Genomic DNA, 18,308 nt, shown 5'->3' with positions numbered 1-18,308 from the left:
CACTGTAGTGAAATCGGCCGCCTCGAAACGATTAAGCAACCAAAGTGGTCACCTCAAACGGGAATAGTTAACGCGTTTAACTAGTTACCCGCTGTTTCATTAAACACCTGAAAATGGGTCTATTTAACACCTGTTAAGATTCGCCCTAAGATCAACCATGCCGATGTTTAACCAAATCGATACGTCCTTACCTCCAACTTGAAATTGCTTCGCAAGTTTCGTGCAAGTTGAATATCTAACCAAAGATATCTCGGTCGGTTTATTTAAAAAGTCGCACGTTCAACAAACGCAACTTAAACGTTCACGTAAAATTTCGTCCGTCGATAAATGAAATTGCGAGCACAAATATTCAGGGTAAGCTAATGACAAAATCGACGCCTATAGAGGAGATTAAAAACTCGTTACGGAAGATATTCGTAAGTTTATCAGTTTTGCGTTACGTCGCAATAATTGGTACGAAAGAAAAAAAATTGCGGATGTTGTTCGAGCTGAAATCATAATTGCGTTCAGCGCGCTTCCCAACGCGATTTAATTAATGCAAAGTTTGCGAAAGGGAAAGATGAGGTAGACGAGGAGAATGTTCGAGATAAGCGGGCGAAAGCGCAAGGAAAGAAGTTATCCTCGAAATATCGTGTTTGTTGTGCAAACGGGCTTTTAAGTTCTCGAAAATGTTACAGTCGCTGGTAATTTACAGGACGAAATTGGAAAAGGGATATAAAACGAAGTTGTACTCCTTGTTTCGATATTTCTTGTCAGGCTTCCTAGACGCGCTTTATTTTTAAGCAAATACGTAACGTTAGCGCATGGTATACGATTGAATTGAGACGGATTCGAATAATAATTATATAGTCGAGAATCGTTTAACTAAAAGGCGACTCTGTCGAAAACATACAAAAAATCGTTCACTTACATTGCTATTTATCGCTGTTTGCGAGACGCAGCGAACGCAGATTACAACAGTTGTTTGTTATCCGTGGATTACCTGTCGATCAAATAACGAGGAATTTCTCTTACCAAGGACGATGTTGAACTTCCCATTTTTTTATTAACGCGTTAATCGCATCGCGATGAAAACATTTATTCACCGTGTTTTGTCTCTCTCTCTTTTTTTATTCCGATGCCTTTTATGGAAACTCTTGCCACAGACAAGTATTTGCACGCGTCAACCGCACAATGTTTCCACCGGAAATGTTGGTCGTCTGTGCCATGGAATGGCTTGTATTATTCGAAACAAATGACGTTTAAAATAAATAAAAAAAAAAAAAGAAAAAAAGAAATACGCACAACGAAAAAGAAAAAGACTATAGATCGCTTGAAAGGGGCGGATCAAACGCGTGCGCGCGTTTCGATTATAGTTTTTCAGAAAAAAACGCTCGTTCCCCCTTCTCTTTCTTTCTCGTCTTTATTATCTTGTCTGTTGTATACGCGTATACGTACCACGGGGACAAAGAGATAGAAACTTGATTTCGAGTAACTTAGAATACGTGATATATCGGAGCAGGAGATAATTTTACGTGCAAAAATGAGCGGAAGCCTCGCACTCGAGAAAATAGAATTCGAAGCATGTACATTATACCGGTGTCGTCGACGATCGCGCTAAACGCGTTTCATCGAGAGTCGCTCAACGATGAAAACTCTTGAAAGCTTTCTTCTTTCTTCTCGACGTATTTTTCGATCGACGCGTAGAATAATCCAACGTTCGTCTATATCCAATATCGCCCTGTACAGTATACATAGCCTTTGGACAGGATTCGGTCGCTTTTCAACGATAGGCATCGTGGACGCGTTGCTTATTTTAACTAACAACAGTCAAATGCAATTACGTCGGGTCCCATGCCCTTGCCGGAAGCGCCCACATAAACGAGCTCTTGTATCCGCTCGCCTCGTCGTAAGGTCGTGCGCCGCATACCTGACGCATGACGCCAAGTTTTTAAGATACGCTCACTATTTGACCGACGGTAATTTCGAACCAACCAACGGAATCGTGCAACGTAACGACGATTAACCCATTTGCATTTCTAACGCGTATACGCGTTCGATTTTCCTGGTCGCTATTCCTCACGCTTATCGTAATGTTGTTCGTATCGTGTATGGTGCCGTTAAGCATTAGGAGAAAAATTAGAAAAAATTAGAAAAAATTAGAAAAAATTAGAAAAAATTAAATATTACGACGGATAGAGTAGCAGTCCTTGCGTTTTTAATGTTTCGACGAAATCGGTGACCCGAACGTTTTGTATTGTTCCTGTTAGATATAACGAAAGAAAATTTGTTTCGTAATAAGGCTATATTGTTCATTTTTCCCTATGATGCAAATGGGTTCGGTCGTATTTCACGGTCCGTCAATTCGTCGATAGCATTGTGCGCCATTGGCCTCGGTATCGCGCGGCTAGACTCGCTTTTCGTTCGCCGTGAACGCGAGAATGGTTTCTTAGAGGGATTCCTTTTAGAGGCCTCGACGAGAACGTTGGATACAATTGATCAACTCGATGCTAAAATAAGCAACGCGTTTGTTATTCGCTCCGGCGGGGTTTAAATAGAAGCGGCGGAATGAATGACGCGAGTATGAAACCGGAGAATGTGTGTGCGTCGCTTGCTATACTCGATTGAATGGTCGTGGGCCTTGAAAGCAGTTCTACGAAATTCAAAATTCTAGTTTACAACGAATGGGCACGAAAGCTGATAATGCGATACTATCGCTCTACGTTTGTGTAAACAGTTGTATAGAGACGATTCGAAGAGAAAGAAAGGGATCAGTGTCGAAACTATTCAAGACTGATGTGATACGAAATATATACGAATAGTTATCGAGGTCGATTTAAATTTGACGATTAGAGTTTTTCAAAGTTAATATCTTTGATCTTCTAATTCTGGAAGAAGGAAGAACGTTCGTTTCGAAGTATGGAAATTATCTTCCACCGTTTGTCGTTACGACACCTACGATATTTGTTTAACTCGGGCTCGTAGAATTATACCTGCTATATTCACGCAACCGATTGTGTTTCTAATTGATGAAATTCGCCTGACTGCTATAGCGGAAGTAATTTCACGCCAGTGTTTTACGATTTCTTTTCACGCCCAAGTATTTTCTAACTTCCCGTTATTATTGCTTTGTGGCTTCCATTACCATCGATCGTTCGTTAGACTCTATTTTGGATAAGCGATATAAAAGTTTAGGATATCGAACATCAAGCAGCGAAATAATACGATAAAGCATTACTGGAAAAGTAATTTACACGTCGCTTTTCCAACTTGGTGAAAGAAAAAAGCAATAAATAATAAAACAGAAATAATAACGAAAGCAGATCAAACGAACGCCACCAGACGTATGAAATAATTGCGAACGTTAAGTAGAGGAAGGAATCCTTTAAACGTAAATCCGTCGTAAACACGTATAACACGCAGAGCGTCCCATTTTAATAGATCCACGAAAATATCTCCTAAGGTGTACGTTATTCGAAAAAGCGATTCGAATAAAACTTACTATGTTTCGAGGAGGACTATACATTTTTCATATACCGTTTCACGCAGTCTTTAATTCTCTATAAAGTAAGTTTTAGTCGAATCGTTTTTTTCGAATAACGTACAGCTTAAGAGATATTTTCGTGGATCTATTAAACTGGGACGTCCTGTATATATATTTATATCGGGATGTTTGAGTCGAGAGCGTTTGAATTATTCTTTGGTTCCTGAATGTCGAGTCACGTTTACGCCGTGTTCTCGGATCTGCGCTGCGGCAAACACGCGTGAATCACTGGCGTATTACGCAATGTTACGAGCAGAACCGTGAAAACGGTGATGCGTATAAAACGGTGTGTATTTTATATCTTTTCATCGCTCGTCCGTCCAAAGAAAAGTCGATTAGATTCTGCTCGATTTCTTCGCGCCACACTGTACATTTAATTGATTTTTTATTCTACGGCAACTGAAGATTAGATATGCATGAATACGTAGTATACTACATATGTCTATATATAATATACACATCTCGCATTGATATCTAGTATACTAATGTCTTTTACGTAATGTTCTATTGTTTTAGAATATTATTTTTTTAGTACCAGAGCTTTTGCGAAAGAAAAAAAAGAAAAAAACACCAACGCGCGTCGAAGCTAGCGAGTTATAAAAATTTGTTGGATTTTAAATTTCTAATTGATATTACACGCATATATGTATATATGTACCATATATATGGTCAGAAAATTCTCGAAAATCTCTCCGTAACGAATTAAGACTCGTTTGATGCAACAGTTGCCTTACAACTGCATCCATTATCGTGGTAATCGCTACGATCTCCATACGAATTATTTTAAACATATCTAGTTATTCGCTACGTATAATCACGCTTCTAACATAGCTATCGACGATTACGTCCGTTGAGTTAGCAATCGAATGCTTAGAAAAAAAAGATGGAAGAAACGTGTAAGTTGTTTCGGACTCGTACGACGGTAATACGAGATAATATGAGATAATTCCCATTGCAAAGTTATGCCACGACGTAGCATATTGTGGTTCTCCTACATACCGACATCTTACGCGATACATACAAGCCAAGTATTCGTCGTTACAGTTTTTTTTTTCTTTCTTTTGTGTCACTCACCATGAATTCCAATGACAAGCTCGTCAAGGACACGCCACGACAGCATTGCACTCTACCAACAACTCAACGTCGCTCTTGCCAGTCACTTAAATAATAGCTTGTGGAGGACTGTTGGTCGTGTTGTTGTTTTAATGACGAGACTACTTGATATCGAAACCGTCAACTATATTTTAAAATATTTATAAATATGATACGAAATACAGAGTCAACCGTAGATCGCTCGATACTGGCCGTTGTAAGAATGTTCGATAAGAACGCTCGATACTAACTGATTCGCTAAGGACTCGTACCGATCGCTGATAAAAATGCTCAAGACTGAGACTGAAAACTGGTCGTCTTAACGATCGCGTTCGTTTATTTATATCGATCGGGGAAGTAGCGGAAAGTTTACATTCAACTTCGGTTGACGGCTGTACGTAGCTGCGAAAAATTGTTTTACCCGGAGTTTGTTTATTATTACATTTTGCATATCCTAACTTAGTGCTGATACTTCGAGGCAAAACGACAACATGGTTGGAATTGTCCTCTAGCTCGTGAGCCGCTACAAGCTCGAGTAACACCATTGCGCTCTAAAAACGTTTCACCGCGGTGAATTTAGACTTTCGACAGGGAAACATTTGGCTTACGAATACAGAGATCGATTCTTCGATTTGTTTCATGATCGCAGCGTTTCACGAAATCGAGTCACGTTCGCTTTAAAAGCGTTTCGTCTTGTTCGAAGCGGCGCGGCGATTTACGTTGATTTATTTAGGCGAATTGCTCGTTCGAAGCAAACGCGAAAAGCAGAGATTAGGCTTCTTGAAAATAAAAATTCCCGCGAACATTATATTTTGTTGCATTTGCAAGAGTCGTCGATGTATCTCATAATTGTTTCGCGTCGTGTTAAAACTCGATCGATGAGCAAAGATGTTAGTAAGAAAATTGCTATCAAGTGAAAAAACGGAATACCCGAAACACCTTAGCCTCTAAGCGATGCAATTTCTAACCACTGTATACCAAACTGGCCGGACCACGACTCTCGCTCTTGGCTCGGAAAAATATATTTCAATTTCGAACCGTACGTACGTACGCAAGACTTCCATCAGTTTCGATCGTCGCTCATTACGATAGCAAAACGCGAGAATTCGATGACGAGAGCATCGCTTGCATGAAATAACGGTTGAAACCTTGATGTCACGTCGATCCGAGACACTGTTAGTCATTCAATAATCATTTGTTTCAATTCCTCGCCTCGGAAGAACGAGTTCAACTCAACGACCTCTGCTCCAATTATTATTGGCCGTGTAATTCTCATGCTATGCCTCCGTTCTGGCACTCTGATATTTCACGTAATTGTGCAATCCCGACAAGCCACGACGAACCTTGAACGTAGTACGTACATCCTCGGTAAAACGGTCGCGCGACGGAACACAACGAGTCATTGTGATCGTCGAAACGAGAGCGACCAAATGGAGCCGCATAATGGCCGGCCTGTGTGTATCACCGTTGACGACCAGTTCCTCGTTATCCTGTTGGAGGCTCGTGAATCACTCGACGTGCGAGAAATGACGAATTAGCAGCGTCGATAGACGGAATGTTAGTCAGGAGGGGATCGTTAGTCACTTCGCGAGCTTCTCCTTACGATCTTACAACCACTTTATTCTTCTCTTTTCGTATCATTTTCTTTCTCTTTTTCGTTCCGTTCTTTCCTGTTTGATATATGTGCGACCAACTAATTACTTGTCCTATTTGATTTTGAAATAATTTTCGAAAGACGAAGAACGTACGAGACCGTAACTAACTTGCATTTTGCTTAAACTTTATTTGCTAAAAACTCACCTCCTAAAATCTAACGCGTTATTAGAACTTGATTAATTAATTCGACCCGTACTAATAAATTGTGACAGATACGGGCAGCGGAGTTACGGGTAGAGGAGATCGAGTCTTGTACCACTCGTCAGTCGAGTGCACGTGTACTCGATGGAACTTCAACAGTTCAGTTTGCACTACGATTTTCGATACACGTACTCCATTCTATACTTCCTGCCTGAGAATTGAAGTTCTTCGAATCATCAATTTTTCATCGTTTCTAACTTTAGCAGATATTTCCATTATTCGGTATATCAAACAAAATTCTTACGATTATCTCCGAATCTCTGTAAAAAGATAAAAAAAGAAAAGATTTTTCAAGCAAAACCTTAATCAAGGTTTGAAATTAAATAATTCCGTTTCTTCCGCTATCGATTATTCCCGGCATTTTATCGTATTTTAAGCTCTCGCGATTTTATCCTCCATTCCCATTACTTCCTAATGATTCGTATTATCCATCAAACTCATTGTCAGTATCGGCTTGGCCGCTTGCTTTTATCTAATGCCTCGCACGCACGTGCGATCGCTTGTTCGTTACATCGAACGAATCGACTCTTTTTTTTTTTATTCATTTCTTCTGAGAATTTTTTACCAGTTTCGTCGTTCGTTCTTTTTCGTTTTTTCTTTTGCCTTCCTTCTTTGCGGCTTTTAACCGAATAGACGACAACGGACGAGTTCGAGTAGACGACTAGTTCGAGACTACAGGTTCTTCTTAACCCCGCCGAAGGCTGGTAAAAGGGGAAACCGAAGAAAGAACCGTGGCAAAGTTTACCCTGAAAGTCTTTCCTGAAAGCGAAGCGTCACGGAAGATTGTTTTACCCTGTCTGAACGGTGAAACAGCCGATGTTGTAGATTAATGTTCGCCAATGTATAAAAGAAAAATGGCAAGAGCGTAGAGAAAAGATATCACGTTACAAAGAGAAGAAATTTTCTCGGGCAATTATCTATAAAGAATGGTTAAAAAGGTTACGATACAAGTATCGCAACAGATTAGAAAGCAACGAGACGACAGTCTTCCCAAGTTAAAAGCGCATTTTCGTCGTGATTTTTTAAATAATTCGCTTTTTAATTTCGATAAGAGCATCGACGCGATAAAAAGGCGAGAATAGAATTGGATCGGTAAACCATAATCGTCGGAGTTCGTATTAAACGAGTCAGCTTGATAGTCAGGTTGGCACGTCGAACTTCCGCGTCGGGGTAGGCGTCGGGCACGCGGAAGCGGCGAATCGCCAGGACGACCACGTGCTCGGTCAGGTTTCCGTCCTCGTTTTCCATGCGACCCTGTCGCGTCGCGTCGTCCCGTAGCTTGTGTACACGTCGTTAGCAGCCACTTGTCACAAATCCACTTCAATTTCACGCGACGTAACGCGGTCTTTCCATTTTCTTTTTCCCTAGCGTTGCCTTCTCCTTCCTTTCCTTCCTCTTCTATCTCTCTCCCTCTTGCTAGTTCCTTTGTGTCATTTTTACTGCTTCTTAAAGCGAACAGACTTCCCTGTTTTTCTCTGTCGTTCCTTCACAACGAGAGTAAACTCGGACCCAAGAACACAACCATTCCTCTTTCTGTCTATCGCCGCTAACAAGGCGGACGATTCAAATTGCCCGCAGCATTGTTTCTACCTCAACCCATGTCCCTTTTACCCTCTGTAACTCTCGTTCTTCTTTCCTGACACCGCGTCCCACCGTCGAGCTGCGCCTTTCCTAGCACTCTTGTTCCGCCGAGCGCAACGATGATTACCGGCCCGTGAAACATCGACGAGGATTCGAACGATTCGATCGAAATTACGCGTAACGAGTCTCGGCTTAGGTCAGTTCGGAGGTTAGACGTCGTCTCCTCGTCGTTTCGTTCCCTCCTTTCTTGATCGTTTCATCCACGGTCTCGTATCCTCTCGGATACGTCGCAGGGTCGCGAGGTCCTTGGTTTATCGACTATCATTATGCGTTTCCTTTCGTATAACTTTACACCAGGTTGTACGTAGGTTGTAGTTTCTTGAACGGGATAGATGGAGTACTCGAGGGCAAGTTCGTTGATTTCAGTTGGGCTGATTTTGAGTTTGGAAGGTTTTGAGACGCAAGTAGGAGAGTTTTATATAAGGGCGAACGAATCGTCCGCTGTAATCGAAGAGTCGAAACGACGAACAACGACTGTCATAGCGGGAAGATGTAAATTTTATACGGTGGAAGAATCCCGGCGTTACGCTTTCTTGTCTCCCATAAACGACACGAAGATCCTAAGAAACGGGATCAGCGATAAACGGGAGAATGGCCGATCGTGTTTGCGAAGCCTGCCGCCTCTAAGAAGTTGGCGAACCGTTTCTTCCAAAGTTCGGCAGCGTGACGCGTGTGTGCAAACTTATCAAACTTTAAGATTGCACGGCAACTTCATAAACGTCTCTCGCCTAGTCTCTGAAATTTCTGACAGGCAAGACAAACGCGAGCGCCCAGGCCACTCGCTCGATCTGTCCTCGGAAACGAGCCACACGCGCGGGAAAACTTTTTGCCGTCGATCTTTCTGCATCGAATTTCCGCGAAATCTCGTTCGATTCGGCGTGTCAAGCGCGTCTGGTCGGAATAAGAAGGATAGCAGGCAGCGAGTAGCTGGCTATGCTTCTCGAAGATGGTGATAGAAGGGGAGGCTGTATCCATGGCAGCTTTAATTCTGTCTGTAGGATGGCTTCCATCGTTTCGCCTGTGCCTTCCTGTTATCGAACCCTTAACGCGACGAAAGCTCGATGTCACGCGCTATGCTTCAACCGTCTATTCCTCCTAAGATTCGTCGACTCGAAGCTCTGGATTTAACCGGCTTCGACTTTCCATTTCTTCCTTATCGTAGAAACATTCTTGATTTATAATTATTTTAATCGACGTCGTTTATTCCGCGATATTTGGACTCGGAATCTAAAAACGATAGATGGGTGGAAAATAAAAGTAAACGGCGCGTGAAATTTAACATTTAACCCTTTAATATCGCGTCGCAATATCGAGCGATCGATGTTAAACATTGACGTCGAAAAAGCACTGTTCGATGCGTCCATTTTTTTTTATGCGACGCACCAAGCGCTATCGATAAATTAATAACAAGCACTATTAATTCCCCTGGTGATGGACCGATCTCGCTGGCGAGTCCTTGATCGAATGAATTTTTGAAAGCTTTAAAAAAAAAGGGACAAAAGCGAAAAGCGCGAGCGAACGTCAATGCGCGAGTCATCGTGTTTCGACGAGGTTCGTTTAATGTCGCAATCATTTTTCATGGCTTATAACTTCGATAGAAACGGGTTGGTTGTTCGAGGAATTAAAACGTCGAATTATGTCGTGCGATCGATTCACCGTTTTTAGTTAGATTTAAAATAGATATTTGGAATTATAGGCGTCTCGCGGGCTCCGACAAATTGTAGTCGCGATAAATGTAAAAGAGAGGACGCCTCGGAGCAAAACGATAACGGTTTCTATTTAAGAAAGAACGAATAAAATAGCTGGTTGATAGGTTCTTTGGTAAGCAGTTTCTACGTCTTTAATTTAACGAGACTCCACGAAGGCGTTGTTCTTTATTCCTTATTGTCCTCTTTTATCGCCGATAAATATTTTCTTGCCAAGAAATGAAATTCTTGCGGAGCTTGCAAGGAACTTAATGGCACTTGACCCCGCTTCGCTCCAACATTTTTGCTCTTGCTCGTAAGATCCTTGTTCGCATCGTAATCTCCCAAAGTACAGAAGTTTTGCTCTATAAAGAATGATCATGCGAATGACCGTCGAAACTATGGTCGTTAACACATTTTCACTCGACGAATTCAGGCAGGATAATGATCGTCCTCTCGAAAGCTGAGAGTAATTTCTAAAACTTGGAGGATCGAGACAAGCACCTTTGTCAACCGAATATCGACTAGAGAAGTTTTTAATCGATCGCGTTGATAAGCGTTTACACGCCATCGTTTCCGCTTTAATTCTGTAGTCGTTTACATCTAGTCACGCTTCTTTTCATTTAAAAGAGAAAGAATCTGGAGAAAGAATTTCGAGAAATAAAATACCGAACTCGAAAGGAGTCTATATTCGCTTTATTCATGGAATCGATACATCTTTGAACTCCCATTCCACCGGCGTACGGTTCATAGCCGTATCAAGAAACCGCCAGAGCGAAGATACATTTTATTGTCGCGAATACAGCTCGTGCTTCCTGTCTCTCGCGCGGATTCCAACAAAGCTGCACGCACACCGATCGTAGCAGCGTATCCTCTTTGCTCTTCAGGGTAACCGAGGTCTCCTTTACTCCCTGCCGTCCCTCCCTGACCTGTTCTCGTTCCTTTTCGCGGAACCTTACGCTGGAAACCGACGTTACAACGTTTTTATGGGACATGCCCCCTGGAGAGAATCCGAGTAGGAGGGTGCAGATTCATCCGGCCTCGTTTAGATACGACTCCTCCGCCAATTCAGATACACCGAAATTGCGCAAACCGGCGGGCATAACCGCGGCAGTAAAACCTTCATCGTGCCTCTCGTGTCCCCTTCCCTGCGTCTCATTCCCCTGCCATCATTCTACCGCGCTGTGTTCTCTTCTCTCTTCTCTCTTCTCTCTTCTCTACATCCTCTTCGACCTCTGACCCCGTCTTCCGCGCTCGTATTTCGCTTTTTCCCTTTTCCTCTGTTTTTTTTTTTTTTTGTTCATCCTCGAAACGGAGGCCATTTCTCGCGCGCATCAAACGTCTCGACCTCGCCAGCCCACCTCTTACTTTTCGTTCGTCGCGTCGTTTGCATTCGTCGGCTGTTATTCTTTTCACTCTGACGAGAATTCGGTAACTCGGAGGATAAGGAGAAATTTGAAATGAAATTATTCGGTAATTTTGATTTATCGCTCTATTAAAACTAGCTACGACGTGGCAACAAACGTCGTTTTGTCGTTCCTGTATTCCAAGCTTGCGCTGAGAAAATATTTCTTTACTGAAAAAACTCGACCGTTACTTGAAACACGTAACAAACGCACACGCCGCGAATAACGTAAAATGTAAAATATCGGCACTAAAAAGAAAACTGTGTTTCGAAGCATCCGACCTTCTTTCGTGCACACGTTTCGCGCAATTTTTCGCGGTATGAGATTTCAGTGAATTTACGCAACGTATTAACGCCGCAGATGTTTAGCTTCAACGGAAGTATTTACGCAAGAAGCTATTGAAACACAACATATGGCGGCACTCGGCGAGCGTCGAGGTTTCATCTTTGCCTTGTTTCCGGTGAAACTGTATCTCGCGTAAACGCCGTGCTCACGCTGTAAGTGCAGAAATGTGTTTACACGGGGCCGGAAATGCATGTAACCTTCGTAAAATAGTTGGTGACGTCCCGAAGACGAGTTACTGCTCGTAAATCTTTCTAACGTCTTATTTGCGAAGAAAGGCGGCGGTACTTTCCCTTTTAAGAACGATCTAAAGAATTTCAGCAACAAACTTTATCAATTCGGTAGCAAGACTTTGTAGCGCAATTACGATAAAAGAATCGAATAAGAGACGGAACGATCTAATACTTTCGATGGAATTCGCACAAAAAATATTTCTATACGAAACGAACTTTCGTAAATCGTGTCGGTTGTATATTCTGAATCTGTAATAAAGACGAATCGATATACATATTTCCATTGATATTTGTTTCCGTTTCCATTTATTCGCGTAATTTATGCCTCGATTTTATATTCTATACAAACGACTCTATCGAGTCAATTTATATATGGACGCGTTGCGTCGAGAATACAACGGACATTTATGCACGGCGTGAAAATTTGAAAGCTACGGCGGCTCGTGTGTGTACTTTTTACATTTTGAAATCTTCTGTCATGGAAATACAGACGGTGTTCGCGTGTCCCGAGTCAATAGTTTACAGTTTACAGCGATACTTCTTTCGATGCTGTCACAAAGATTTCTCTCAACTTCGAATTAGGTTGCAATCGCCTTAACCTTCTGCCTCGAATCCCGAGTTTCTTGCCTTTTCCAACATTTCTATAGATTTACTGCTATTTTAGAGTTTACGATGATTCTGTGTAAACGATAGCGATATATTCAATGGTAAATTGCAGACGAACGTAAATCCACAATATTATATATTCGGTAGAATAAGATTTTCTACCGAAGAGATCTGCGCGCACAATCGTCTATTCTTGCCTGTTGTACAAATTCATACGAAACGCTGTTACAGACGATAAATTTAAAAAGAATTTGAATTTCGATAGAAAGGAGATCAATTTCAGAACCATTTTAGAGGATATATCGAATCGGAAGAGCAACGGTTCTAGGATCCAATACAGAAACCATAACCGAGATAGATGTAATTAGAAATCTCGGTCCCTTATGACAGAATAAAGTTGCTTGGGACTATATATGTATAATTATTAAGAATTATTTTCGAAACCATTTCGACTAACCGTCCTGGAAGAAAAGCAAGCAAACGCTCGCCAGTTAGCATCGACAGGTTAAACCGACGCGATTCGAGCAGAACCGGCCGCCAATTAAACGGTTTAGGATTCGCGGTGCCAATTATCCCCGACGATGACTGTATAAAGTCATCGACGCCGACAACGACGCCGCCGACGCGAACCGCCCGCGGCCCGTAACATTCTCTTGCCCGACAGTTGATCCATCCCCTTCTGCCCTCGTTTGCCCCTGTCGACATCCCCCTTTCCGGAAGCACCCTTGCTCTTCCTCGAGTCACCCCCGTCACCTGGCAGCCTCGAGCCGCAAACTTCGTACCTATGCTAATTGACTTGGCGTACAACCCGTTCTCTTCCTCACGCTCCGCATTCCTCCCTCGACTTCCCATCCATCTATCTTTTTCTCTATATTTCTCTCGTTCTACGGTCGACACTGTAAACCATGGTGGTTTAAAGTCAATTAACGCGTTCCCCGAGACAGCTCGTTCTGACCTTTTCGATCAACGAACGACCGGCTCGGCGTCGAATTCCATTGTTCCTTCGATATGCGGCCGGCGAACGGATTTTTCTTTCTTTTTGTTCGCGCCGCTCCGCGTTTGATGAATTTATTTTCAGCGTCGGATTCAACTCGTCTGATTGAGTTATCGATTTTCCTCGACGTTCCTAAACGAACCGCGGACTCAACCTGCGGATATCGCAGTCTGTGTTAATGTCGCGAGGTATAGTTTTGCTTTTTTACAGGGACAAACATTTACACCACCCTATGACGACACCCCTACGTCGGATTGTACGATATTTTTTTTAAGAGACTTTTAGCGGTTCCTCGAAGAGTCCACGCGACAAGCTTCGATAAATTTGTCGGAAACAAAACCGGTCGGTCTAGTTCGAAGGATTAATGGTCGAAACTTGTAACAATCGTACAGGGATACAAGTTATCGATGGCCAGAATCGCGGGAATGGCAAGCTTTACCGTTGAATATTAATCGATAAGCTGATAATTAAGCTTCGACGTCGATGTGTACCTGTGTACTCGTCAATTTGGCAAGTCCAGCGAAACAGCTGATTAACTGTTTCGAAGTTTTGCAATTATACGACCGAACAAGTAAACAGTTTAAATCTAGGCGACTTTGTACTTTGCGAAACCACTTTGCGGCTTAGAAATATCACCGATCGCGTTCCGTTCTTTATTTATTATTAATTATCGAACCGAACTGAACTTGAAATCGTAGACGTAGCTGGTGATAAAATTAAGACGAAAACTTGCTACGATTAAATAGGCTGAATTCATCGAACCGAAGAAAAGGTTGCGCACGAAGAGAAAATCGATCAGAGAATGAACCAAGAAGCAAACCATGAAAAATGAATCATCGATGTCTGTAAGAGCCCAGCGAGGAACGTTCTGGCGAGGCTTATGAGCGCAACAAGCGCGGTATAAAGACATCGATGTATAAGCGACACGGAGAGTCACATTTCTGGCCAATTCAGCGAGTTACAAGGCTGACGTCATCGGCTCGACATAATTCGATTCAATTCGCTTAATTTTGCGAAAATTGCCAATCTTCTCTGGGGGCGCGTCCGCGTTACCGACCTCCTCCGTCATGCTGACCTATCCTTCTAAATCCCTTCGTTCGTCCGCCTGTGCTACCTTAAGGTGAGGCTGTTCCTCCAAATTCGTATTAAAGTTCCACGACTTTTTTGATCGTTAGAGAAGAAGTTACAAACTATTCTCCACTCTGCAAACTCTTTTTTTAAATATACGTAGCATGGGATCTTGAAGGAGGGAGCAGAGACGTTGTTCTTCTTAAGTTTGGGTAAAACAGAATATTTAATAAGAAGAGAAGATTTTTATTAGGAATAGAAGCTTGTACACGTTCCGCGTGTTCTGCTGATTCGCCTCTAAGCCGTCATGATAAAAGCAAATGAATCGATGCGCGAAGAGAATCGAAAGTGGAAAGTTGTACGATGCGAAGAGCGATTCGATCTTAAACGGCAGTTCGATTTGTTCGTCGAAGGATCATTCGTCTGTTGCAACGAGAAGATGCGAACGATCTTTGCCTCTGAAAGCATTTTTAGATTCTCGATATTCGGTTACGACGTTCTTTCTCCGTTATTCTTTCGCGTTTGTATCGTTTTTGATGATTTTCGTAAAGTTAGAATACCGTTGGCGTTGGGAAAAAACGACGAAGCACGCGGCAGCTTTTGCACGATCCCCATTTTCTTTTAGATCGTGGCTGCGCATGCCTGCCCGACCGCCATGGCGTACCACCATTAAGGTCATGGGGTCAGAGTATCTCGAACCTGACATTCCTTCCCACGAACGATTTGGTGCACCGTCGAATTTACGATCCACTCCTTTTCCTCCCCTTTCTCGGCGCTTTCCGTTTCTTCGGCTTCATCTCGCCGCTTTCGTTTTTGGAACAAACCCACGGTTTCACGCAATTTGTTTTTCCAACGCAAATTTCCTACATATGCTGCTTACATCTTACATATTACAGCGTCGTCTCTACGATCATCTCTGTACGATCACAGCTAGCTTCCTATTTTGGACGATATCCTCCTGTCTACTCTCGAGAACCGTAGTAGCATCGTAACGTACTATTCGTTTTTATTTACAGTCATTAATGGTAAAATAATAAATTGCGCGTTTCTTTTGGAATAAAGAAATCCGTCACCAATCGACAGAACATGCTATAATTCGCGAAATTCATTAAATAGAATGACTAAAGTAGAAAATCGATACGCTGAAAACGTCGACCTCTTTTCTCTAGTCACTTAACTACGTTTGAAACGAAGGCTATGATCATGAATATTTATGTATTTATTTGATATTTATTTATCACGATATTTATTTATACGCATTAGATTATATATATTATATGTTTATTCACTTGAGATATATTTTACTATATTTTGTTATACCATATTGAGTAATAATGATAATAATAATAATAAATAGAGCCCTACAATACTTTCTTATCATGTGGTATCTTCTTCCCGTTTATTTTCTCCGTTTCTTTGCTATTTATTATTGTATTTTTGTATTTTATTCAGCTTATTATTGGATTCTACTCATATAATAACGATAATAATAATGATTGCTTGGAAACCTTTAATCGCTTGTTAGTTGTTCGAATAATTTTGAGATAGTCGTTCGAAATTTAATTTAGATTTAAAAAATTTTAATTAACGAGAAAACTGAAACATCGATGTCACGATTGATTATAAACTAATATCTTCGCCAGGTTGTAGATTTGTAAATATTAATTACATCGTAATAATTACGATCGCGATTCGATCGAATTGCCCATCTTCGACGAACGGATGCATCTCGAAGTAATTACATTTTTCTTCGGTGAAATACGGACGCGTAATCTGACTTTGAAGGCTGAAGATCATACGCTTGTGAAGTTTCGATTTAGAATGCGCGAGTTTCTGTGCCAGGATCGAGCATAGAGCAACCCTCGAATAGTCCGAGCGCTCGAAATTTCAACTCGTCGAAAGTTATTCTGTTCATTTTACTGTCCAACTATTTGAAGGATGCTTGAAATATATCGAATAATTTTATAGTTTAATTCTTTGCCCTTTTTGACGATTCATCGAATTATTCATCGAAACTATAGAAACTTATCGAAATTATTATCTCGATTTTACTACTAAATATATAATTGATAGCACGAGATAATAAAATCCAAGGAAACAGAAGCAGAAATAGATTGATGTTACACGCGATCAAAGAATACTGTGATACGATTCTAACATGTTTATGAAATCTAGCGACGTTAAAGAGTTGCGAGAAGGCTTGTTTGCAAGGTTGATTCGGCCTTTTCACCGTTTAAATAAAATCTGCCCATGCAACGTCTTTATCCTTCATTTTAGACAGAAGGTTCAGCCCGCTCGAAGCAAATATCTGTTACCTCGCAGCACGCGAAACTAGATTTCTCATTTGGAGAAGAAAAATAACACGTCGGACGTATCTCCGTTCCTCTTTCCAAGAAACGAACGAAGGTAAATGATTTCACGACAGCGTATGATGTACATATCTCTAGAAATTATAAATAAACTTGACGTAGACGGTGACATTTGTCATCCTTTTTCGATACAACACGATTAATCTATTAGACGAGCTTTTCAGATGATTCTAAAGTTTCCGAAGTTACGTCTCGATTTAATATACAGGTGTGAGAATGCGGAAATGGTAGGCGCGGAAAGCATCTATTTATCGAATACTAAAAGCAAACGCTAACGTCTCGTCTGAACAACTCGATGTCGTAAGCTCGCCACAATATCGTTCGTTCGTTCGTCTTCCGACCGAAAACAAACGTAACGGACGATCGTCAGATACCGATATCGTTCTCGACTTTTCTCCGCTAAACAGGTTTTCGGTTTTTTTCGTCGCAAAGCAGTTGCTACGTTTTTCATAGTAATATCCAGCAAAGTAAAAATCGGAACAATTAACCTCGTGCCAATTGCGAAGAAAGTTGAAAGATCAAAGAATCAATTCGACACCTTTGGTTTCGGTAAGCGATAGTCTCTAAAAACCGGTCTTATTTCACTGAATCTCCATCGATTTCTATCTAAGGGATATCGAGATCGTGCTCGGCCAATGATTGGATCCGATAACTAGATCGAATTCCAGTGTGTGGCGATAAAAATCTGCCTAGAAAGGCTAGTATGCAGACCAGGGAGTAGGAGCGAGACATCAGATAATCGAGCCTTTCAGCTCTAATCTCTGTTACTTTGCCGAGATTATGCTGACCCTTGGTGTTTGCATCGAATGCAACCGGCGAGACATTTAGCAATCCGTACAAATTGGATTCCCTTCGTCTCCGTCTCCCCGCTTTTTCCACTTCGGTCATCCTCGAAACAAGAAAGAAAAAGGGGAGAAGGAAAAGGATAAGGAAGAGGGTTGGCATCGAAAGAATTAAAACGAAAAAAATTTTTTGCACAAACGATGCAGAAAGATGAAATCTATTTACCAGTGAAGCTCGCGCGCGCGCGTCGATTCAATTTTCCGGGAAGTGTTTTGCGTTTCGAAGCCTTGGAACGACGCAATTATAACTGCCGCGAAGAACATCTACGCGCATATATATATAGAGGGAGAGAGGGAGGGACATACACCTCCGTGCAAAAGTATGAGAACACTTGCCATTTTTTATCGTATCTCGTTTTGGAATGTAAATTATCGTTTGCCGTAATCGAGCAAATTCTCGTACTTTCGAACGGGAGTGCAGGTATACGTATACAATTAGGGAGACTGGGAAGGAAACAGGAAGTGGTCTTCTTAGGCTCTTTAGATTCACGCAGAGCGGATTGCCACGGATCTCGCGCCAAATAATTTCCAGTATGTATATACCGAAGCTTGCGAGCTTGCTCGGCAAGCGTCGTGTAATTTCCTCGTAACGGCCGACACGGTTCGTTCGAACGAGCAGGATTCAGCGACTCGCGTCTATCTGCGTTTAT

At 41.8% G+C, this 18,308-nt stretch overlaps 1 protein-coding gene and 1 long non-coding RNA gene across 2 annotated transcripts in view; one reads left to right on the top strand and one right to left on the bottom strand.

The window, feature by feature from the left end:
• Window positions 1-18,308, top strand: part of LOC139991369 (uncharacterized) — a 130,463-nt gene that overhangs the window by 36,849 nt on the left and 75,306 nt on the right. The gene's annotated exons all lie outside the window — the stretch shown is intronic.
• The window catches only part of LOC139991377 (uncharacterized), a 42,945-nt gene that overhangs the window by 19,030 nt on the left and 5,607 nt on the right, over window positions 1-18,308 (bottom strand). The window lies entirely within an intron of this gene.

This window comes from Bombus fervidus, chromosome 10 (assembly GCF_041682495.2).
Source record: "Bombus fervidus isolate BK054 chromosome 10, iyBomFerv1, whole genome shotgun sequence".
Lineage (NCBI taxonomy): Eukaryota > Metazoa > Arthropoda > Insecta > Hymenoptera > Apidae > Bombus > Bombus fervidus.
The sequence above is the reverse complement of the archived record's forward strand: the minus strand, read 5'-3'. Positions and strand labels throughout refer to the sequence as shown.